Raw genomic sequence first — 23,999 nt, forward strand, 5'->3', positions numbered from 1 at the left:
CGGAGCTAGTGCCTGATTCAGTGGTTGGCAACTCTGCCTATTGCAGAAGAGTTGGAACTAGGTAATCACTGAGGTCCTTTCCAACCTAAGCCTGTGATTCAGTGATTATACAGACTGATCACAGTAGCACTATAGTCCATATAGATTTAGGCTCAAATGTGAGACTTGGGGAGAATTTCCACTTTCCTTCAAGTTGCTGACATCTTAGTGTAATGCTGCCATTGTCGATCTGTGCTGATCAAACTATTTTTTTTCTTGTAGTTAGGTATTTTCAAAATAAATACATCTAATGTCAGATGCATTTTGGACGATGTAGTTGAAAACGATTCTTCCCCCTTTTTAAGTGCATGTAAAAAAAAAAAAAAAAAAAAAAAAAAGCTGATTTCTAGTTCCAAAGCTTTGAAATATTGTCAGAAATCTTAATGGTTTGTAAAGGCTGGAGGAAGTGATGATCTTCACAGTATTGTTGCCTATTCAGAAAATATATATAGCCTGTAGATGATCTAGCATATGATTTCATCTTTGTTGTATCATGTTGCAGTCTACTTATTTTAGTGAATACTGTGGCTATTCCATCTTCTAGATATTCAATGAAGGCATCAACTAGATAGGCACTTCATTTTTCATGAGATAGAAAAGTTAACAGCCATTCCTAGTGAGAAATGTGTATTCTCTGAGTTCTTCGGTAATCCTCTTCCAGCTTACTGCTAGCTTCAGGGAGGAATTATTTAATCTGTCTTTGGAGTCTGAAATAGAAAATTTCCCTTTATGATGCATAAAGCATGTAAGTGAAAGGACTAGATGTGGTTGTTTGTTACTGCATTAGGAAGTGTACAAGGCTAATGTTGTTTTGAACTGTAACTTTTCGTTGTGGGTTTTGTTTTGTTTTTTGTTTTGTTTAAGTGTGAGGAGGAAACAGGTTTAAGTATTTGAATTAGGCATTCCACAAAGGAAACACTGTAAATATCTAGAATAATGGAGTTTCTGGAGTTAAATGCTTGCATTCTCACAGAGATTTTTTTTTTCAGCTTCTTATGGGCTGTGCAAAAAGTTCTGTGTTCAAAATCTCTGCTCTTTCTAAGCTTTTTCTCACAGAATTTGCAAACCAGGGGCTCATGTCATCTTAATTTGTATTAATCATGAGGGACTTAAATGTGAAATGAGTTTGGTAAAACTGTTGGCTGCTGGCTAGTGCAATATATGAGAATCTAGACTACAGAAAACTGTAGGATTAACTTTTGGCATCATTAGCCTCATCTACAGTTGTGAAGTAGGAGCACTTGTACTGACAAAATTATTGGCACCATTTGGCACCTGATATTGCCAGAAAGGCAATGTCGGTATGCAGTGCTGAGTGAAGTGAGGTTCTGAGGCTAACTGAATGACCACATTCCTTCCATATTGTTTCTTTTAAAACAAAACTAAATTGGCTTTTTTTTAATCAGTCTTCATATTCTCTCCTCTTTCAGTAGAACTAATATGTTGGGATTTTGTTCCCTAGTTCAAATACAACTCCTTCATGGAACTCTGATTCTAGCCCAGTCAAGTAGAGTGGCGATTAGAACTTCTGTGAAGTTACGATTTCCAGAATTACAACAATAGAAATCAGGAGTTCCTGCCCTTTGGTCTTACACTTTCTACATTTTGGATTTTGCTACTGTGATTTCTGTGGAAATGATAGGTCTTAATTAGAAATAAAGGCTCAAAAAGGACATCAGCTATTCCATTTCATCCTGTGGTTCCAAATATAGCTTATCTCTTCATATATATATTGTCATGTATATTTATCAGTTTAAATTCCTTGTTCTGAATATGACTCAGGATAGTAATGTCACAATAGGATAGTGGTGCTAAATTCACTTGTGCAAGTCTCCAAATTTTGTTCAGCATCAGCTCCAGAAACTTTGAAGATCTGGAACTCGGTTTGGAATCAGTGAAACAGTTCTAATTTAATCAAATCTTGTTTTCACTTGGGTGTCATTCTGATTGCTTTCTGGTCACCAGGAAACACAGAGTATGCCTGAGTACCAGCTCATAAATAAAAGTGGTTATTATATTGTTCTAGGATGTTAGAAATAACCTTTAAAATTTACTGTGTACACAGTAAATCTGTCCTTGCATTCAGTTAGACTTTGCTCACTGTTGTGCTAATATATGCGAGTGCTATCCAGTAGCCAGAATATTATGAGGGTTCTAGTTAGTTAATACAAGACTAATAGGATGTTTGAATTGGCATGGAATTAGGTCTCTGACAAAAGATTTAGATGCCAGTCTAAGTGATGGCTTGTTAATTAAATGTCTAAATGTCTTTGTTAAGACCTTGAGAACTAGACTTGATTCGTAAAGCCTTTTCCAAAAAATGTTTCAAGTGCTAGAAGCTGAAAAGAATGAACTGAATAGAGAAAGAGACCTTGTCTTCCTCTAAAACCAGTGGATTTGTGTATTGCTTTATTTGCATGAAAAAGTGCATGACTGTCTTTATACTATTCCAAGTCTCTCTCTTAATTTTATTGTAAGCAAGATGTCCAGATCTTTTCTTTACTAATGAAATAGGGCCTTCAATGGTACAAAGGTAGCGAAGAGTCTGTGTGGTAGAGTGTGCATTGAGGAAGACTTGAAACTAGCAAAGCATGGTGGTAATTTGCTATGCTGATTATTTTTAAGATTATTTAAATGTTTTAGAAAGTTCTATCTAACTTTTTAGAAGAATATTGGAAAAGCATCTGCTTTTGGCATGTTGGTTACCATGACTAGCTTTGCATTAACTTTCCACTGTTATATTCTTGCCTTTAAAGTCAACTGCTCTGCATAGGAACATACAAATTTGTTCTTTGTTCACTGAGGTTTTCACTGCTTCAGACATTTCTGACTTGTGACTTGCAAGTGTTGGTGTTCTTTGCAAAGACAATTGTTCATTCAAGCAGTTGGCCTATACTGCTTGAAGAATTTTATTCAATTCACGCTCATTACAAATGGTACAATAAACATACATGGGTAATGCTTTTTATCATTCTTGCTTCTGCTCTGTATGTTTCAAATTATTTTATAATTATTTTGCAGGAATCTCAGAATTAACTATTAGGCAAACCTTGTATCCTTAGAGGCATTATTCCAGTCTGAAGCAACAACATTGCTTGCAGCCTTTAGACTTCAGATGTGTAAGCTGAAGTTTGGCAAATGCTAATAGCATGCTTCATGGAAACATTTTTTCTTTGGGAGATGCAAAGTAAATAAAAGAACATGACAGTATCTGCCAGAGGTAGACTTGAAAGCTGTTGCATTTGTAGCTCACTTGTCTTTTAGTGAACTCATACTGTACAGCCTTTTGTGGAAGTGTTTAAACTTGATAGTTGTAGTCATGCTTTAGTCTGTGACTGAAGCGTAGGTGTTACCTTCTGTATAGTGAGTGCTTGTCTGGGCATTCCAATCACATCACTCATCCAGGTGACTTTAATCACTTACATGTTTGCTCACATGATGAATGAGTATCATACAATGAATGCTGCACTTTTTTTTTTTTTTTTTTAATATGACACGTTTGGTCACAAGATGGAGTAAAATATTCAGGGAAATCAAAGAAGCAGGAAGAGAGAAAGGCACAGTTCATCTATAGTCTTAAGAATATTTCAGTTCCTGACGGTTCTGTTACTGCAGAAGGACTCTCTTCATGTGACAGAAGAGATTTTTTTACATGGTGTCCAATCTTTCTTGATGTGTCATCCTTGTCAGAACAAATATCTGCTGTGAAGATTTCTTTGTTCTGCCCCCTGGAGTAATTAGCTTGAGAAATAAGCCCCTTCCATTCCATTAGAAAGTGATTAAAATTCTTGTGATCTCAGTGCAAAATTCGCCATGGTAATGTTTCATTTGAAATTTTTACTTTTGTAAAATAACACATCTTATGGTTACTGAAGTTCAATCAGGAATACTCATTATGAGCTGAATTTAAACTGAACTGACTTGACTTCTAACACTGAAGTAATATAAATTCTAGTCGAGGATTCTGTGTTACAGTAGCTACTACTCTTTGAAAACTGTTCTGTATAACTTAACTAAGCAAACCATTTTGAGGAGGAAGTTCTAATTATTGATTGTGGTTTTCCTTGAATCTCAGCTGTTTGAGGTTCATGTTTTAGCTGACTTTCTTTGGAATCTTTGAAGACACTTTTTCTTTATTCAAGGTCAAAGTACTGGGAACATAAGCTAGGAGGAAAAAAAGGAAAGTGTTCTTTTAGTACACATAGCAATAGAGAGATCTCCTCTAAATATAGTTGTGTTTAGAGCTTTTCCTTTACATTTTCGATAGCGTTTGGAATCTGAAATAGAAAATGGAGCTGTAGTCAATATGGTACGTTAGCCTGAGACTTTCAAGGGTTGTAATATTATACACTTTGGTTTTGAAATTGCTTCGTGTGGTTCTAAGATTTAGTGCATATTCAGTTCCATTATCTTGATCATCTAAACTGAGTAGCTGGTGGTAGTGGGTCCAGGCTGGAGAAGGGAAGCTGGCATTCAAATGTGCACTCAGGCATAAACATCAACTCTTTTCCTCTTCCCTTGATTTTTTTTTTTTAATCTCTCTCCCCCCCCCAATATTCTTATGAAATAACTTGGGTAATAGTAAATGGCAGTAAATGTTTATATAGAGTCTGCCTTGGTTGCTGTTTCCTTTTTTTTTTTTTTTTTTTTTTTCCCCCTCTTTTGAAGTAGCATATTGATTTCTAAGATGAAGAGTGGGCTATAGAAAAGCTAGCTTTTTGTGAGCTGTAAAATTACAGCTCATTTAGCATTACTGTTGCATGTATAAATCTTGCTTCTGGAAGCAGTATGCCCAGAGGTTTAATGAGTATTTCAACTTTGTGTTTTTTTCTACTGAACTGGATCACGTACAGGACAGAGTAGTCTGTCGGAATTGACAGGATTTGAACAGACTGAGTCATACATCTCACCTTGAATTTTTGTTCCTTTCTGACTGTTCAGTGAGCTGAACCTTTGTTATCAGAAGAAGGTGTCCTAAGATTTTAGGCTTCTTGGGTATTACCTAAAAAAAATCCCCCGGAATATGGGATTGAAAAGTCTGTTTTTCAACCTCACTGGTGTTACAGAGATAAAGACTTGAACTCTAAAAGATAAACAGACCAACCCACAGTGTCTCCTCTTGTATGCACCAGCACCATAAGCCCTCATTTTGAAATGAAGTGGTGGATTTTGGTTTTAAAAACATCCACTAAGCTATGCACAAGAGAAGAAAAAGATGCTTAGTATGCCACCAGTGCTTGAAGGATTGTGTCACAACCCATTCCCTAAGGGACTGAAACCCAAGTTACCCAAGGAAGCTTTTCTTAATGTAATAAATAAGTTGAAGAGAGTGACATTCCAAACAAACAAAAAAAAACTAAACCAAAAATCTTACATAAGTCTTAATTGAGTCTGAATTTATGTGGATGTGAGCAAGAAAACCTTGTGCTGCCCAGGTGCTTCTGGGATGCGTTGCAGTACGTAGGATCATGTCCATTCTGGAGGAGTGCTGCTTCCCAAGAGCTCTGTATAATTTAGCCAGTGATGAAGGTGCTGAGGGGGATAAAAAAGAAAATGGACTCTTTTTCCAGACTTTGACAGCTAAATCTATACTGTAAGACTTGGCTGTAATTATTGCAACACATTGTTGTATACACATGGCATGGAATTGCATTCTTGAGGGGCTAAATCAGTTGTGCATTTAAAGCCCACCATGAATCTGTGCTGTTCAGTATGACCTCTATATGAAAGATACTGTACATTGAAAAGCAGTATTTCTTAAATGAATGCCTTATTACACCTTGTGGACTTAAAGATGAAACAAAGTATTTATTTTTAGGCTCCTACTGAGCTTCTGTGTTTTATTTATTACACGGATATTAGAAAATACAGTTCCAGTTTGCCTGGCTTCTGGCTACTGGAGCCCTTTAAACTTCTGTAACAGACTTAAGCTATTTCTTTATTTTTGTATATTGAAAACGTTTTTGTTGCTAATTGATTAAGTTGCACTCTGTAAACTAAACGACTAAATCTTACCTATAAGATTAAGCCAACCTGTGGTCCTGTTGTGAGCTGAAAGTCGTTACTTTCTGTTGTATACTAAAGCATGGATTTTATTTATTTATTCATTTTGAGATTTTAAAGACAGATGTATGTATCCTCAGATTTGTTGTCAGCAATTTATTTTGGAGTGGACAGTTTTTAGATTGATTTTTTTTTATTTTCTAATTTTTTTATTTTTTTTCCCTAATACATAGTTGTCAGTGAAGAGCCTCTGGGGCTCAAATGTGAGAGTTTTAAAAGATTGTAATTAAAAGCTATGACTGAGGAAGATCTCTGTGGTGCTTCTAGACTTTGTTGCAGTATTTTCTTAATATGGGAGTATTCAAGAATTTTTCCTGTAGGTGCCTATGATGAAGTTAATCGCTAAAACTTTTTTGTGTCTGCAAACATGGAAAATGATGGTTAGTTGTACCTCTTTATAAGAAGTCTTTGCTTACAGGATTCCACAAAAGTTGACCTCTTCTCCTTTTCGATGTCCTGGGTATAGCGCAGGTTGATGGCCTTCAGCTAAATAGATTTTTAACTGATTTATTACTGCTGAAACGTCAGAATGCTTACAAGAAATCAACTCTTGCATTAAGAACATCTGGTTCAAACCAAACATTGGAGAGACTGAAAAAGACAATTGAGAAGAAAAAAGTAAATATTCCAACAGCCATGACAGTGCTTCCATTTGTCAGAGTGGTGTGGTTTGGGGATGCTCACAGGTTACCTATGAAGCTCAAATAACCATATAGCACTGTGTTCCTTGTAGTGGCCTCCTGGTAACCTCGGTATACTTAGGAACTGATTCTGATTATCCATTTGCAAATGTATTCATCTATTTGTCATTTGCAGATGTGAATGCCATCTTCTTATGGCTGATGCTAAATGTAAAAATTGTTGCTCTGTCATGTAATTCTGGCCACTGTAGCTGTTCTGTTTGTGTACTCAGTTTCTTCTACAGGGTCTGAATCTGTTACTGAGCAGCTGGTGAATGTGCAGCCATGGGTAAGAATGTAACAATCAAAAGCCGAACTACAGCTAAGAGCCGTATGCTAAGATGAAGTGTTTTGTTCACATAAGGTCACTGTAGTGAAGTCAAGACGGACCCAGAGCCTGGTATTCTCTGTGAAACAAGGGGAAATACAAAATTCTTGATCCTTCTGTAAATGTTTAATCTTTTTCTGCTCTAGAGACCAGTTAGGGAAGAAAGGAGAAATAAAATGGATGTCTGCTAGGGAAGAGATTTTTATCGTGAAACATTTTCTGTAGGGAATCCTAGAGGTATGCTCAATGTGGACTCCCTTATGGAATACATTCAGCACTACAGATGCTCCAGAAATTGAGTAAATCTTCAGCTTTCTGCGGATTTGGAATGAGAAGATGGGCGTGTACATGAATCAATGAGGCAGAATAAACCAAACTTGAAAGTCAACTCAGGTTTTTCTGAGTAGTATGGACTTAATTTCTGAACATAGTACAAATGATAGTTTCCTGGCTTGCAGCTGGGGGTGGGGGAACACCTGAAAATCAAGAAACCTTTCAGTCTTTTCCAATTTTTGCAAGAGTCCGTCCTTTTAGTGAACTGAATAAGCACCATCAGTTTTTATTTGTTGCATTTCTTTTATGTTGCTGACACAGCTCTTTGTAAAGGACTGCTGCATTTGCACATATATAAAAATGTTTGTAAAATAATGAAGATCATTAGTGTTAGGTAAAATGAAGATATCTGCAGTATGTTTGAGAAGGTGTGAGCTGATGTATAGGTATGTGTTGAGCATCTGAGTTGCCTTTCATCTGAGGTAGAGCTGAGTATCGATATGACTTTCTACTGGTGTCTTTGAGTTGAGGCCCAGGTTTCACAGCTCAATTTGATGATATTTGAACAGAAAAAAGTCTGGCAAAGATTTGTACTCTAAGGTCGATTAGAAGTGAGATCTCATGAATGTTGTGCTTTCTTACTGTAGAAAGAGCCTAAAAACATAGAGGGAAGGCTGGAAAGGTAACATGCATCTTGCTAAGAAAGAAAAAACCTCAAGGTGTGGCTGGAATAAAAAGTGGTAATTACAATACAAATACAGTAAGCTACTTTACATACTTGAAAAGAGCTGAAGCAGAAGAAATGCAAGGGATACTGTGGCATTCTTAATTAGAAGATGGAGAAACCATAGTAAATGGAACACAAAGCCTGATGGGGGTTCCTTATCACAGAATCACTGGGGTTGGAAGGGACCTCATAGAGTCTAACCCCCCTGCTTAAGCAGGGTACCCTGCAGTATGTTGCAGAGGTAGACATCCAGACAGGTCTTGAATATTTCTATAGAAGATGACTCCACAACTTCTCTGGGCAATGTGTTCCAACTCCATGAGCCTTTCTCTAAAGTAGTTCTTCCACATGTTAGTATGGTGGTACTTATGTTCAACTTTTAGGCCATGACTTCTTGTCCTATCATAACACACCACTGAGAGGAGCCTGGCCTCATCTGTTTGCTTCCCATGTCCCTTTAGATGTTTATAAACATTTGTCAGTCATCTTTTCCTAAGGCTGAGCAGACCCAAGTTACTCTGCCTTTCCTCTCATGGGTTATGTTCCAGGCCCTTTATCATCATCTTTGTTGTCCTCTGCTGCAGTCCTTCAAGGAGATGCCTGTCTTGTTTGAACTGGGGAGCCCAGGGCTGGACATAATGTTCTAAGTGTTACCTCATCAGGGTGGAGTAGAGAGGGAGGATTGCCTCCCTTGACCTCCTGGCCATACTTTTTAATACACCTTTTACACCTCAGGTAGAGGAATGTGTCTGTGTATGGTCAAGTTTTCTTGTATTATTATTTGCTATACAGACCTCCTCCATTATTGTTCCTGTACTATGTTTAGAGTATCTGAGTAATTACCTTCAGGTACGGAAGGCCTCTATAATGTCCCCCAGAACCTTCTCTTCTGAGGAGAGCTCCACCTTTCTCAGCCTGTCCTTGTAGAGCAGTTGTTCTAGTTCTCTGATCATTTTTCTGCCCCCCTACTCTGGCCCTGCTCCAACAACTCAGTGTCCTTCTTGTGTTGTGGTTTCCAGAACTGGATGCAGTACTCCAGGTGGGGTCTCATGTGAGCAGAGTAGAGGGGCAGAATCACCTCCTTTCACCTTCTGGTCACACTTCTCTTGATGCAACCCAGGATGTGTTTGCCCTGTGGTCTTCAAGTGCACATTGCCAGCACACATTGAATCATCAACTAACACTCCCAAATCCTTCTCAGGGCTGCTCTAAAGCCATTCTCTGCCCAACCTGTATCTGTGCTTTATCTGTAATATCACAGATTGACCTATAACACCTTATTGGATCTAACTCATGGGCAAAATGAAGCAGTATTTCTCCCTAAAGCTGTTTTTTTTGTTTGTTTGGTTGATTGGTTGTTTGGCTTGTGTGTGTGTGTGTGTGTGTGTGTGTGTTTGGGGTTTTTTTAATTTTCAACAAGAAACCTTCATGCAGATGGAAAGAATTACTGAGAAGGAAGAAAGTGTGAGTGGGAAATATCTCCAGAGTACAGTATTTCCAAACAAACCGAGGAACTGGCAAACAATACAGGGCATTTCCTAGTAATGGATTTTAAGAATAGGTGATATCTTTCTGTGAATCTCACTTATTTATGAGATTATTAGGTGGAATACATTACTTTTCTCATTCAACTTATGCTACGTTATATGACATTCTGGTTGTTAAATAACCTTGAGCAAGACAGATCTTTATGAAAGAATCTTCTCAAGCTCAGGAACTTCTGAAAATCAAAAGTGAAATTTTAGTACATTAGCATAACAAAATCTCACAAGAACAACTTACTGTCTAATTCTCTATATTCAGGTCAGAAGTTTTGTGCCTAGTTCTGTAGGACCAGTGTTGGAAAAGTTGAGTGCACGTGGTTTGAATGATACATTAGGAACAGAGGGTTTTCTCTCCATTCTTTTCTGCATGTTAATGAGAAAGATGGTACTACAGTTTCTTGATCCTTATGAAACCTTTTTCTTCAAATAGATTGAAATCGTTTGTATGGGGAAATAGCATGCAGTATTTCTCAAAGAAACCTGATGGACAAAGTAGGAAGATAGCACTACACCATCAAGAAACAATGTTGTTAGAGGAGAGGATGTTATGAGGATCAGAATTGTGTGTACATAGAAACTATTCCTGGTCTTAGTCATGTGATAAGGACAGAGCTCACAAAGAACAATGCTCAGTTTTAGTGTAGCAGCGAGAAGCGAAATCAGCTTCACAGTTTCCAAGGCAGTGAAAAGCAGAGAGCATGTTCTGCTTCAGTGATTTTTAAACTACAGGTGAAGGAGGCAATCTTTGGTTATAGCAGCTGCTATAACAGTTTATCAAGTTCTGTATTAAGGTGAGATTTGAATATGTTAAACGGATGTAAAGTGTTTTCAGTGCATTTTGTTAATAAAGTCTGCTTGTACTGTCTTTCTAAAGGTTGCAAACTGATCTAAGTTGGTGTGTAAAACTTCCATAAGTAATGAAGTTCTGAAGATGATATCTCAAACTGGTGAGGCTGCGTTTCACGTTTGTGAATAATAACCACAGTGCCTGGCAACAGGGAGAGTTTAGCTCATTATCTCACCTGCTCACTGTGCTGAGACTCTGAAGTAGTGCTGTGCATGAGATATCAATAAAAATGAGATACGATTGCTTTAAATATACAAAATAGTGAAAAGCCTCTGGGGAAGAGGGTATTCTGGAAAGAGGAAGGTTGTAAAGACACAAGACCAGTTATGGTTAAACTGTCTAAACCCAGAAGACTTACTGCATTTTCTGTTGTAATAGTCTTGACTTTTTTGAAGCAAGTATATGTTTGGGAGGATGTCTTTTATGTTTTCAGAAACATGTGGGTCTCAGTCTGCTGAGAGCTTCTGTTTGGTGTCAGGTAGTAGATTTGGGTGACATGTAAGGAAGTTAAAAAAAAAAAAATAATTGAGTTTATGGCTAAAATTATTTTTGGTCTCAAACGGGATTTATACACGTGTGGTGAATTTGAAAGTAGTATACAGATGTATCAAGTATTTTATGAAAAGATTGCTTATTAACTCCTGCCTGGCTGTTTGCTGTTCTAGGTGCAGTGCAGGGATCCAGTTCAAAATAATATGAAGAACTGCATTTTGAGCTGCTGAACCTGGGTTGATGATTTTTTGACGCTAAAACTTTGTGTTTCTGGGATTTGTTATCTTACAGTGCAGAGATTTTGTTCTTTTTATTGGCTTTGAAGTTGTACTGAGCATGTATTGCTTGATGTGCCTTGGTTTCGGACACTGGTATCTCTGGTATCTTCAAGAGAATGAGAAAACCAATGTGTTCTTTATGCCTCATAGTTTATTTTGATTTGCAAGAGTTTCCCCTGCACAATTTTTTTTTCAAAGCTTTTTTTTTTTTTTTTTTTTTTTCCCTCTGGGAGCCTGACTTTTCTTAATCAAATGCTGTTTTATTGGTGTCTGTTCCGTTAGGTGCCAATACTGTACATTAAAAATCAGTTCTGAAATGGAATGGAGTATGTATCACAGTACTGTTTACTAGTTTAGTTGCATATTGGTTTTCTGCACAACTGCAGTACACAACATGAGGAAGATTATTATCTCTGTATACTAAGCTGAATTTCATTTAATGTTGGATTTTGTATCAGAGTCAAGTGCACAGGAAGTAAATTATAAGATGCCATTTTCAAACGAATCAGAATAGAATAGACATCATTGTGAGGAAAGAAGGGAAAGCTTTGTCTCCTACTCAGCTGTCATGTTGGCAGAATCTATTAGAGAATCTGGGCTTCTGCTTAAGCTCTACTTCTTCCATGAATAAATATAGAACTTCATGCTGAGCAGTGAATCTGACATTTCTCTTCGGCACAGGGTACAATCAGACTTGAGTGACAGCGGAGTACCAGACTAACCAGCACCAGGACTAACAAGAATCTTTTCACAGACCAGGAATCACGAGTTTTTCAGAGTTGCAGAAAATGCAGTATGTTGTGTGTACTGTGTGGATGTATTCCATTATGTAGCATTTCATCTTCAATATTCACATTTTGGACCCTAGAAAGAAGTAGTGAAAATCACCACTTCTCCAACTTAGTTTTTAGGTTGCAGTATGTATTTTATTTGAAAGCATTGAGAACTATCTATTCTCTGGCATCATTCTCTGGTACTTGCACACTGAAATTAGTTATAAACTGCAACGTGACATGATTTAAAGCCATTTTGTGATGAACTTTGTTGGTATGTGAGTTGTTTCTTACATTGCAACATCTTGTCCACTGATGAGTGTTGAGATGTGTACATTTAAGTGTAATGCTCACTCTGACCTAAATGATTTTAGGATAGAGAAAAACACGCAGTAACAACTGGGAGCATTTTTGGCTTTTCTGAAGAAGAACTGAGGTATATATATCATGGTAAATTGACTTTAGGTCTAATGCCTGTCTGGGTTATAGGCTTGAGACCTGTTACCACTGATTTGATAACTTGTTACAGCTGAGGGATTACTAATTCAGTCTCTGTAGTATATCCAGGTCTAAGGAGAAACTGATCAAGAGATCAAAAACTAGGATGTCAGCCATTGCTGTAATTAATTGAAGGTTTATAACAAAGGTAACAAATCATGTAGTCTGAAACTCCCTTGGATGTTGTCCTGTTAACTTTGTTTAAAATGCTTTATCACCTGTCAGAATCTGTGTAGTTAAGCATGCTGATGAAGTCATAGGATTTTGTGTGATGCCATGTTGAAGCCAGCACATGAGATAATGTTATTCTGCCTCTTCAGTCCTGAAGGCTACCTGGTAGAGAGCATCTTTCTTGAGAGTGGAGTATTGTCTTCTATCGCTGGAAAAATAAGCCAGGAAGAAACGGCTGAAGTGGAAGTTGTGGTTTAAGTATGTGGTGCAACTGCTTACATTCATACACAGGAATTTAGTGCTTTAATTTTGCGTGGTCCCAACCGTGAGTTATGATAAGCCTGCTATTTTCATACAAATAAAAGAAGTTACGATAAGAATGAAGTTTCCTCAGGTGTATGAGAATGCATGTTTTTGATGAGCAAATCTACTCCTGCGTCCACTTGCATAAATAAAGAAACCCATAATTTACATGGGATGCCACAGGGAAGAAGGGCATTGTCTCCTGCTAAGAAACAGTTGTACTTTTCCCAGTGTGATGTATTAGGTGCTGTTTGTTGTGAAGTTGGAGCGCGCTGCTGATGGGTTTACTTGAGAACACATCTTCTAGAGGATTAAAAGGCTTTAATGCATTTTTTTTCCCACAAAGCAGTCTTCTACATTGAGCTACATTTTCTTAAATGAGCATCCTTTTTATTACCTGTTATCTGTGTAAAGGAAATGAAGGACTGTGAATTCAAAGACCTGAGGTATGGCAGAGTTAACTGCTTCCTCTGCAGTTGAGCAGGCAGGGCTTTTGTCTTCAATGGTCCTTCTTTACGTTCTTCTCTTGGGAGGGAGATCAGTTCTGGAAGTAAGTTCTGACATCGTTTCACAAGTCGATTTGTTTGGTTATTTGTTTGCTTTGCTGGAGCACCTCCCCTATGAGGACAGGCTGAGGGAGTTGGGTTTGTACAGCCTGGAGAAGAGTAGGTTGCGGGGTGACCTCATTGCAGCCTTTCAATACCTGAAGGGAACTTACTCCCAGGAGGGGAGTAAACTCTTCGAAAGGGCTGATAATAGCAGGACTAGGGGAAATGGTTTTAAGTTAAAAGAGGGAAGATTTAGGTTGGATGTTAGGGGGAAGTTCTTTACTAGGAGAGTGGTTAGGTCCTGGAACAGGCTGCCCAGGGAGGTTGTGGATGCCTCGTCCTTGGAGGTGTTCAAGGCCAGGTTGGACAGGGCTCTGGGCAACCTGATCTAGTGGGTGTGTATGTTTGGTGGCCCTGCTAGGCAGGGGGGTTGGAACTACATGATCCTTGAGGTCCCTTCCAACCCGGGTCATTCTGTGATTCTGTTATCTTACGTGGTTTTTTATTTTATTTTTTTCCCTAGCGTTTATCACTGATCTGGTTCTTGTAGTCGTTTTGTACGAGTTAAGTGTGTGCGTATTTGGTCTGCTGGTAAATTACCGTGCAGTCCCAGCCCTGTACCAGAAAAGGACACGAAAACGGTGTTTTACGGGATCACACATGAATCCGAGGCAGCCTTAGAAGCTGTGCGTGCGGTGCCCCTCCAACGAGCGGCTCTGTAGGAGCCGGTGCGTTGGCTGCGGTACGAGCGGGGCGCTGCGCTGCTACGTGAGGGGAGCGGTCCGCGGGATGAGGCGGCACTGCGGGCCGTACGGTGCCCCGTACTGGGAGGAGGGCCAGCGGTCGCCGCAGAGGCTGCCTTTCTGCGGGCTGCCTGCGGCGAGCGGCGCATCTGCAGCCGAGCGCGGCGTGCGTCCGCCCGGCACCGCGGCGCGGCGCTAACAACGGCGGTGGTACGCAGCGCTGCGGCGGGGCGGGCCTGCTGCGGGAAGGTGCCCTTGCCGCGGATCCGTAGAGGCCGCGCCGTCCGCCGGCGGCCCCGCGCCCCGGCCCTGTTGGCGGCGGTTGGGCGGCGGTCGGGGCGGGGGCGCAGCTGTTCCCCGCGGAGGCGGCGGGGGGGGGGCGGGCACATCCTCGGAGCGCTCCCCGCCATTGGCCGCGCCGCCGCGCCGGGCAGCACGTGACCGGCGGGGCCGTAGCGGCCGCGGCGCTGGCGCAGCAGCTGGGCGCGGGCGGAGCGGGGCGGCCGGGCCGGGCCGGGCGCTAGCGGCGGGATGGAGGCGCGGCGGCCGCGGCCATGGGGTAAGTGCGGGCAGCCGTGCCGGGCGGCTCGCGGCTGTGCCCCTTCGCGGCGCTGACAAGGCGGAGGAGGCGGCGGGCGGGGAGGAGAACGCAGCTTTTGTGGCAAGAAAAACAGGGCAGGGAGAAAGGGCCGGTGCCGCAGGAAAGGGGGACGGGCGGCATCCGAGGAGACGGGCGGCTGCCAGCCGGGCCGGCCCCGCCACCGGCACAAAAGCCGCTGCGCTCCGCGGCGAGGCCTCGGGGTGGCTCCCTGCGGGGGGCGGCGGTTGCGGCCCCGCTTTGTCGGTGCCGAGCGGAGGCTGCACGGGGAGCCGGGCGGCGGGAGGCTGAGCCGCGGGGAGCCAGGAGCCGCTGACTTCTTGCACGTTGGTTTAACATCACAAAGAGATGCTTGGGTCCGAGATTTAACCCGAATGCCGAGGGAAATCTTAATAAATAATGTATGAAGCAGTGAGTCCTTTCTTTCTCTTTGTCAGAGGTGCAGCTTTTATTCCGGTAATTAGGTCACTGCCAGCAGAACGCTCCTTTTGCAAAAATCCGTGATGGTTCTTAGAGGACGCATATGTGGCCAAATTATTTTATCGTATTTATTGTCATAATGAAGATTGAACATCCTTTCTCGTGACCTACACGTAGGACTCCTGGCAATCGGCTGTAAGGAGCATCCTTCATTTGACAGAATGTTCTTCAAGGGATCAGCACAGCCCATTTTGACTCGCTCGATCTGGATAGTCATACACTGATGGATGCCTTTTTAAGGCATAGCAGGAAACATACGGCTTCTTAGCTTGTGTATGTCTATTGTCAGTGTATTTGTGTACATATATGAATAGTACAATATGGATTAATCTCGGTTTTCAAATACTCTTCCTGCATGTGATGTTTGTTCTGTTGAAAGCATTCCTTGGCATTTTCCCTGCTATTATTTTTAGTCTTGTTCTTATTACTTAGTTCCTTTTTTCTCTTATTGCTAATGTAGTTAGAAGATTTCCATGTAGGTCATCAGAATTATGGCTCTTTGAAAATACATATAAGCATACACACTGAAAGTAGTTTCCTGCAACCAGGCTCTTCTGTGTGTTTAAGGTGTCTCCAGGTAACTTAGTTCTGCAGCATTCTTAGTTCAATTAAATGAAGCACAAAAAAAGGTTTGATGATGACAAATGTTAACTTTTTCTTATGAAAATATTCTCTTAAGACATTCTCTACCTAGACCACAGTCTACTTACAGAATCACGGTTTTCCTTAATGTCAGTAAGATATGTATTATGTTAAATTTTAGTACACTAGTTGATAAATATACCAGTTGAAGTATTTGGTGGTCAAGATGTAAATCAGTGATGTTCTTTAAACGTTCATTTTAGCAGCATAAGTGTTAGCAGATTGAATAGGTACATAGGTGGTTTCACCACTTATTTTTTTCTGAAAAGAAGATGACAAAAGCACAGCCATGATTGTGACCCCTGTTATGGTGATGCTTCTCTCCTTACATCTTTAAACCTTAAAAAAAAGTGTATATATTGTTTGTGTAAGAGGTGAAGTATTTCCTGTGAATAGTCACTCTTAAAAATGGCAGGTTGAACACAAGTGTAATATTTTGAGTGATTCATGACTGCAGAATCATCCTCAGCATCATTCCTCCATTCCTCTATTGATATTTCCCCAAGCCATTGTGCAGAGTACTGTGTTACATCTTATGATACACACGTTCTCGCAGTATGCAGCGTTTGTTGGAAATACCCATGTCTATGGGATTTTTTGCTCTACAAATTCTTATGTTGGATTTCTATTTTAGCTTAATTAGCAAAACACATTGATGAGATGTAATTACTTTTTCCATCAGCACGGTGAAATCTTATTTAAAACAAGGCATAGTGATAAGACTCATGGAGTAAATTAGTGTCACTGAAGACCTCTGGAAGGCTCCACTGCTTGTTTTTTCCAAAATTCATGCAGGATCTGTGTGAACACATGGTAATATTTTTCCTGCAAGAGAAGTGGTCTTCTGTTCCCTGCAAGTGCTCAAGTGAACGCTTAAGATTACATTGGTAGATTACCCAATGTGATGAAAAGCTTCTGTATCTCCTTAATATAAAATAATACTTTAATAAAACTGATTTATTTCTTAATACTTTGTGTTTTAATTTAAAATAAGAGAGGAAAAAAAAAAGGCCTTTTTCAGACTTCTTAATGACTTAAACTTTCTGAATTTAGTTCTTAAAAGATTATGAGAAGTAAAAACTAAGCTACATTGGGTCATTTGCAATGAGAACATACACTGTTAGCTATGAATAGCAAAAATGGTCATGCTGAAGAATGAGTGTACAGGATTGTGAATCATCCCAAGTCCAGCACAAGTTATGATTCAAACGATGTCTGGACTGCTTTGTATTCAACGTAGTATTTAAATGCAAATCATGTTTCGTATTTTGTCGTATTCTGAATGCAGCATGACTAACCAGCTAAGGAGCTTCCCAACTCAGAATTCTAAAGGCAGAAGTAGGGTTCTTTTTTTTTGTGTTGAGAATGTAATGAAAGCTGAACTTGACTGTTCACAGCCTGAAATGTATGAGTTGTGGATTTTTCCAAGGGGAGATGGTTTTTAGCTGAAAGATTTAGACCAGATATTAGAAAGAAATGCTTTATTGTGAGGGTGGTGTGAGGCATTGGAACAGGTTGCCTAGTGAGGTTGTGGATGCCTGTTCCCTGGAACCATTCAAGGCCATTCTGGTTGAGCTTTGAGCAAACTGGTCTAGAGGGAGATGTCCCTGCCTATAGCATAGGGGTTGAAACTTGATGAAGGCCTTCCAACCCAAACCATTACATTTGTACCAGTATAAATGTTAGATTGTTGGTGATTTTTCATGAAAAACTAAACGTGGAGTAGTTCCTACTAAAAACACATATGCCAAATGCGACAGCCATGAAACTTCACCTGTAACTAAGGAAGGCAAGTCCTAATTTGAGATTAAACCACCATCTTCATTCTTCTCCTTGTCATGGTCTTTTGGAGAATGCAAAGAATGTGGACCACTGCTTATTTTGGCACCATCATCAGCCAAGCTGTATTTTGGTTGGAGGAACAGATGATGCTTCTGCTTGCTGTGATTCATAAGTACTGGCCTAGAGTGTGAGCTATGAAGAATGTCACTGCTGGGACAAAATATACAGCATTCTGTGCTACCTGCATTTGGAGGTGCTGCGGGCTGAGTGCTGTGATTACTGAAGCTCCTATAATCTTTGAAAATGTGATGGACTATAGAATTTGCAGCGTACTTAACCATGTCAGTGAACTTGAAGAGCATTCTCCCAGAGAATGCAACAGTGAATGGAAAACTCTTGTCAAGTTACAAACTCATTCAGAGAAGAACAGAACAGAAGACCCCGCAAATAAACACCCTTTACCTTATTCCATGGTCAAAGGTATTTAAGAAGGTCAGGTATACTAACACTTATGTGCTTTGTTCCACTGTCTGTAAAGATGACCGTCATGCAGAAGCGGATAGAAGAACTGAGAAGAAAATCCTCTCAGTGCAGGTGAGGGAAAGTTGAGCATGGCTTCGTTTTAAAGGGATTAACTCTCACACATTGTATTAGGACGTCTGAGAATGGCTTTTCATCTGGTTCTTCTATATGGCAAAAACGCCCAACAATTCAGTGCACCTAATCTAGGGACTATTATTTGTTGTCAGTTTATCATTTTAATTATTTCAGATTTATTAAAAAGGGTTGTGTTACATAACTTGGAAATCACTTTTTGATATCATAGTCCTTGCTTCTGAACCAAGCGTTTGTACAACTAAAGTACAGTTTCCCATGATAAACAATTTCTGTTCCTTGTTGCATCTTTCCTGATAGCCTTTGCATGCAGACAGAATGAAACATAGCACAAACAGGAGATGAAAGATCTGGTGTTCTAAACATGGGCTGTTATAGTTCTGCTCTCAGTGATTTCTTATTCTGGCTAAACATGTCCAAAGCCTGGAAGTGTTTTCAGTTTCCTTGTTACATTTGTCTGTGCCCATAGCCAAAGTGAGGAACAAAATAATGTAATAACTTATGCTACTGACTAGAAGTTTTCTGAGTTGTTCTTCAGTGCAGGTAGAGGTCCAAGAACATAAATATGTTGGCCATTAGGGCCATTTTTATAAAGTACAGGTCTTTCACAAGTAAAAATAATATACGTTGCCCAATGTGATGTTGGATAAAACAGAAATACAGTTTTTGCATGTGTGGAAGAATCAAGGTAACAGGCTTTTATGACCTGAGGCTAATGGAGTTTTATTCAGTGAGCATGAAAGAATATTGATGCTTGTGAAAGGTAAGCATGTTTAAAGTAGCAGGTCTGGAAGTCTTGCCCCAAACAGAACTGCATAAGACAGTCTCTGGCCATTGATACAGCGATAAATCCTAAAACACAGCACCTAGAGTACTGATACTGTGTCGGAGCTGAACACGGGCAGACAGAGGATTATCTATATGCATAAGCTGTATTGGAACTACTAAAGGATTTAGACAACAGAAAAATTTCATTATTGCAAGTCAGCATATCAGTCTGGTATGTTCTGAGAAAGAATGGCCCCAAACCCCTCACTTTATTCTCTTAAGTATATTAATAAAAGTAACTATAAAAATGGTAAACCTAAGACTGAGATTAGTAAGTCACAGAATCACAGAGTGGGAGGGCTGGTTTATTGTAGAACAGCTGTGCTGGGTTTATGCTGCTGTCTGTCAACCTTACCACTCTTTTTCCGGAAGAGTCGTATAACAGCTGCTGAACCATTGTGGTTAATGACCCAGCATGTTAAGTTAACCGACACCTATTTTAGATTACCTTGGTAGTCATGCAGTAATCTGCAGTGGTTTAGCAGCTGCTACATGAGCAGCTGACCCCTTCTCTATTGCTCAAGTGGGGAGCTTGTGTAGATGGCAAGGGCGGACAGCTGGGAGTAGGCACCATTGCAGGCATGCCAGCATTAGCACTCTCTTCCAAGTCTTGAGGACTCTTAGACTTGGCACTTCAAAAAATCTGTTTTGATATACATATGAGCTTAACTAATTGGAAGTATCTCAAACATGCTTAAATGACACTATGCTGTATTTTTGTTGTTTTTTTATGATTTCAATGTAATATGCCAGTGAAAAAACAGTTCTCCATTAATCATCTAAAAATGGCAGAAGGGGAGAGAATAATAGGAACAAGACACTGGGCTCAGGACAGTTAGGTAATATTTGCATATACAGCAAGCGATGAGAGTTGATTATCTTTTCCAGCATTTTTAAATTATAATGTAGATCATCTGTGAACTGTAGATTCATTGATTATGAATTCTTATATTGAGAAGATAAACTACAACATGGAAGTTCTGCAGAGTGCAGGAGCACATCTGCTTACCAGTAGTGGTGCTAGTAGAACATTGATTGTATTGCACTATTAGAGATTCAAGCATCAGATTTACTATTTTCAACAAAGTTCATAATCCAAAGTCAGCAAAATGTACTGGAGCGCTAGCTAACATCAGTGTTGTTTGGGCTGGCCTTATTAAAGAAAGTAATTTTGCTTTTTTACTGATTTTGTTCTCTGACCTAGCTATACAACTTACCTGCTAGCAAAAAAGAAGGAAAAAAAAAAAAAAAAGAAAAAAAAAGCCACCCACATATACGTATATTATATTATATATTTATATATACATATATTACTCTGCCTACATTGTTGTAATCTGAAACATAAAACCCTGTATGGTAGGGCTTTATGTTTCAGATTATTTTTTAGCCTCTTTTGAAAAGGCTAAGACAAGTTATTCTACAGAGGTTACATTGTAAAATTGTATGCTCTGGTAATAATTACAGCTTTTATGGATGAAAAAACAGTAATAGGAGTCTGAAATATTTTTGTAGAAAGTTAAAGATTCACAAATTGCGGAGCTTAGGGTTCTTAAGTAGACCTCCAGGGATTATGAGTGTATGTGCTTATTGATTTCAAAGAAAAAAAAATTGTTCTGATCAATTAAAAAAAAAAAATCAAAAAAATGTAGATTTTCAGAAGATTCTGTGTATTTTGTCTGCTTCGGCTTTGAGTAAAAACAAGCATATGTAAATTTCCAATTCCAAACTTTTGTAGAGTTGTTTTTTGTTTGTTTGTTTGTTTGTTTGTTTGTTTGTTTTGTTTTCCCAAAAGAAAAATGCATATCTTAAATCCTGACAGTACATATGTATTTAGGCTTCTATTTGATTTTTGTCATAGTTTGTGAAAGTGCTACGCCTGGCTTGAAAGTCTTTGATGCACGTATTCATACAGACAGCTAATTCATTACAGAATGAAATTGTTTTAGGAGATGGAGAAGAAAACTCTTGATGCTGAGAATATGGGCAAGGAAAGTTAGAAAGTAGATTTGAGGTGCTTCATGTATCAAGGGAGTTAAATCTTAAAGTGGCTGTGTAGAAAAAGAGGTTGTCTCCATTCTTCCATTTGTATCTTTACCTCTCTGCAAAAAAAGAGTTTTGGCACAAAAGGGTGCTTGACTCTGAAGCATGATAGCGATCTTCCCAAAGATCTGTAGATTTCAGCATGTCATGTGTTCTCAACTGAGCTAAATAAAGTGGGAAATTAGCATTAGAGTACAGAATTATTCCTTCCACTTCCCCGTGTAATGGCTTCATGCTTGGAGTAGAGAGTCGTTTATTCTTCATCCAGCTGATTCTGGCCCCAAGCGTCCTGAATACTTTTGTGTGTGTGCTTTTGTGCAAGTTCAGGCTTTTAGGCCAAGTGTAAATTATTCTGTGCTTTACTTAGCACCGGTGATGTGGTATTTGCTGTGAAAGGTTATGTGGCTGCAAACCCTGTCTGACTGAGAAGGACCCAGAGTGACCACTGAGTACTTCCAAGTGACAAGGTTTCACTTTGCAATGTCAGATCTAGTTATTTATATAGTTATTATATAACCTTAGATTGTACGTTACTTCATCTCACCCTTTTTATCCTGCTCCATATTTAAGCTGATTTTTCCTTTAAATTGCCAGAGCTGTTCAGTTGCTGCCTTAGGAGTTTTTTCCTTCGTTCATCTTTCTTTACATTCTTCCTTGCATTTACATGTCTTGTTAATGTACCTAAAATTCCTCTGTGAGTAGAGAAATTGGAAGAACCAAGTATTCTTTATCATTACTTGTACTTCCATACCAATAATGAATTAATAAGAAATAGTTACTCTAACTAGAATAAATGTCAATGCCAAAGAGATGGGACACTGCAGCTTCTGTTGATTAGGTGTAAATGAGTAAACATAGTAAACTTGAGTTAAAACCAATAGATTGGATCAATATGGCAGAGTTGGTAGTTAAGTGGATGGTTAGTATGGATCTGAAGGGTCTTTTCCAACCTAGCAATTCAACCTTGGTAATTCTGTATTACAATGCAATACTTGTTTATAATTGAAAATAATTGTTTAGAATAGAAAATATTTTCAAGTTGTCTGCCTTTTGTTGTGTTTGTGCTGAATTATCTATGTGGCATATGTTCTGGAAAGAAGTTAAACTTCAGGTGTAGTAGGAATGGAAACTAGTACTCTTATGCACTAAGTGGATCAGAAGCAGTCCGGAGTTCTTCGTTAACTCTGCTTACCATTTAAGTGAATCTGTCTTGTAATGAAAGTATGGAATATTTGGAATACAGCTTAAAGTTTCTGATTGCCTTCATTGCTCTGAATGAGCCACCTCCAGTAAAGCATGACCAAATTGTGAAAAATAAATGTATTTGGAATAATTTTTTCAATTGTTTAATGGCGTCGTGGAAATCACAGCTCTGTAAATAGTGATCCTTTTCCTTGACCTCTCTGTGATGATGACAGATGTTTAAGGCATGACTTTTGTATTGAAAAATAAATAAAACAGTCATATCATTTACAACTGTTTTTTTTTTTTTTTTCCTGACTTCAGTGGTTTATGTTGCTCCTTCTGCTTCATTGAGTTTAAATTGAAAAAGATTAAGCATAATATTCAGAAGTTATCCTGGGGAACAAAATCAAATCTTCTAGCGTAATTTTACCTACCTTTTCATTGATTTGATAATTCAATTAAGATTCATCCGGAAGAGCAAATTTGATTACATAAGGAGTTACACAAGCGGCAAGGTCAGAGGTTTGATGTGAGTATACACAGAGTATGCTCTCCTGTTAGTGCAGTTTTCAAGATGGCTCCTTAGCTGTATTTGCAGGATGTTGCAGAGGTGTAGGAAAATTGCTAAGTGCAGGCTTTCAGTTGTTTCATCTTTCCAGGGTGCTACAGTATGAAAAATTCTCCAGTGAAGCTTATGTACTTTTCTCTTTTGAGTTACAGTTCCTGTACTTAGGAAATTCTTACTGTGATATTGGAAGGGTAACTTATGCTTAGATGAAGTGGCGGACTTCCTTTATTCTGTTGGAATGACCGATGAATAAGAAATAAAAAATTTTGACTGTAAAGATCTTCAGAAGTGGTTAGCTATGTTTTAGTTGTTTGTTAGACAAAGTTTTTTGTTTTTTTTTTTCTTTTTTTAATTTGAAAAGCATGACTGAAAATGTGTGCAAGATCTATTATTGCAGTCACTATAGAAGCAAGATTTTTTTGTTTTATGACCTATATACCATGCCTTTCCTACATTTGCTTTTTATATTTATAATAGCGTGTCTTAACAATAATCTTTCATCCGTTTCTTCTGCAGTGCAATACAACTACATATTGTGTTAGAATTTCATGAATATGTGCTTTAATCTTTTTGCCTTGGAGTTGTGTTTCTGTTGTTTTGTTTTTTTGTTTTTAAATAAAAGATTTGATTACTGCTATATTCTGTTTTGTTTTTTTTCCTGTTAGAACTCTTTACTATTTAAATTGACATTAATGTGTGCTATTCTCAGGAATTTGGGGCATCTGTGGTTTTCATTTCAAAAAATCTGTAGGCAGTCAGCATCTCGTAGCATCTTATGTTTCACAGTGCATGTTAACTACACATAGATGTCTAAATATGGTTTATTATCTCTCATCATTGTTCGAATTGAAGTGCTAATTTTAAGGATGGTATTGTATGGTGCTGTGGTTTTCCTTCATGTAGTTTGCCTTCCCCTAATACCTTATTCAGTCCTTGATGAACTTCTTTCCTAGA

The 23,999-nt window shown here is 39.0% G+C and overlaps 1 protein-coding gene across 3 annotated transcripts in view; it reads left to right on the forward strand.

The window, feature by feature from the left end:
* The window catches only part of APC (APC regulator of WNT signaling pathway), a 96,220-nt gene that overhangs the window by 7,910 nt on the left and 64,311 nt on the right, over window positions 1-23,999 (forward strand). For 2 of the 3 annotated variants that reach the window (XM_072360558.1, XM_072360560.1), the window contains exon 1: window positions 14,770-14,866. The exons of the other annotated variant lie outside the window; for it this stretch is intronic. The gene's annotated coding sequence lies outside the window, so the exon portion shown is untranslated. Of the gene's footprint in view, window positions 1-14,769; window positions 14,867-23,999 lie in introns of those variants that run through there. 3 annotated transcript variants of the gene reach the window in all.

The sequence above is a fragment of the Excalfactoria chinensis genome, chromosome Z, assembly GCF_039878825.1.
Source record: "Excalfactoria chinensis isolate bCotChi1 chromosome Z, bCotChi1.hap2, whole genome shotgun sequence".
Taxonomy (NCBI): domain Eukaryota; kingdom Metazoa; phylum Chordata; class Aves; order Galliformes; family Phasianidae; genus Excalfactoria; species Excalfactoria chinensis.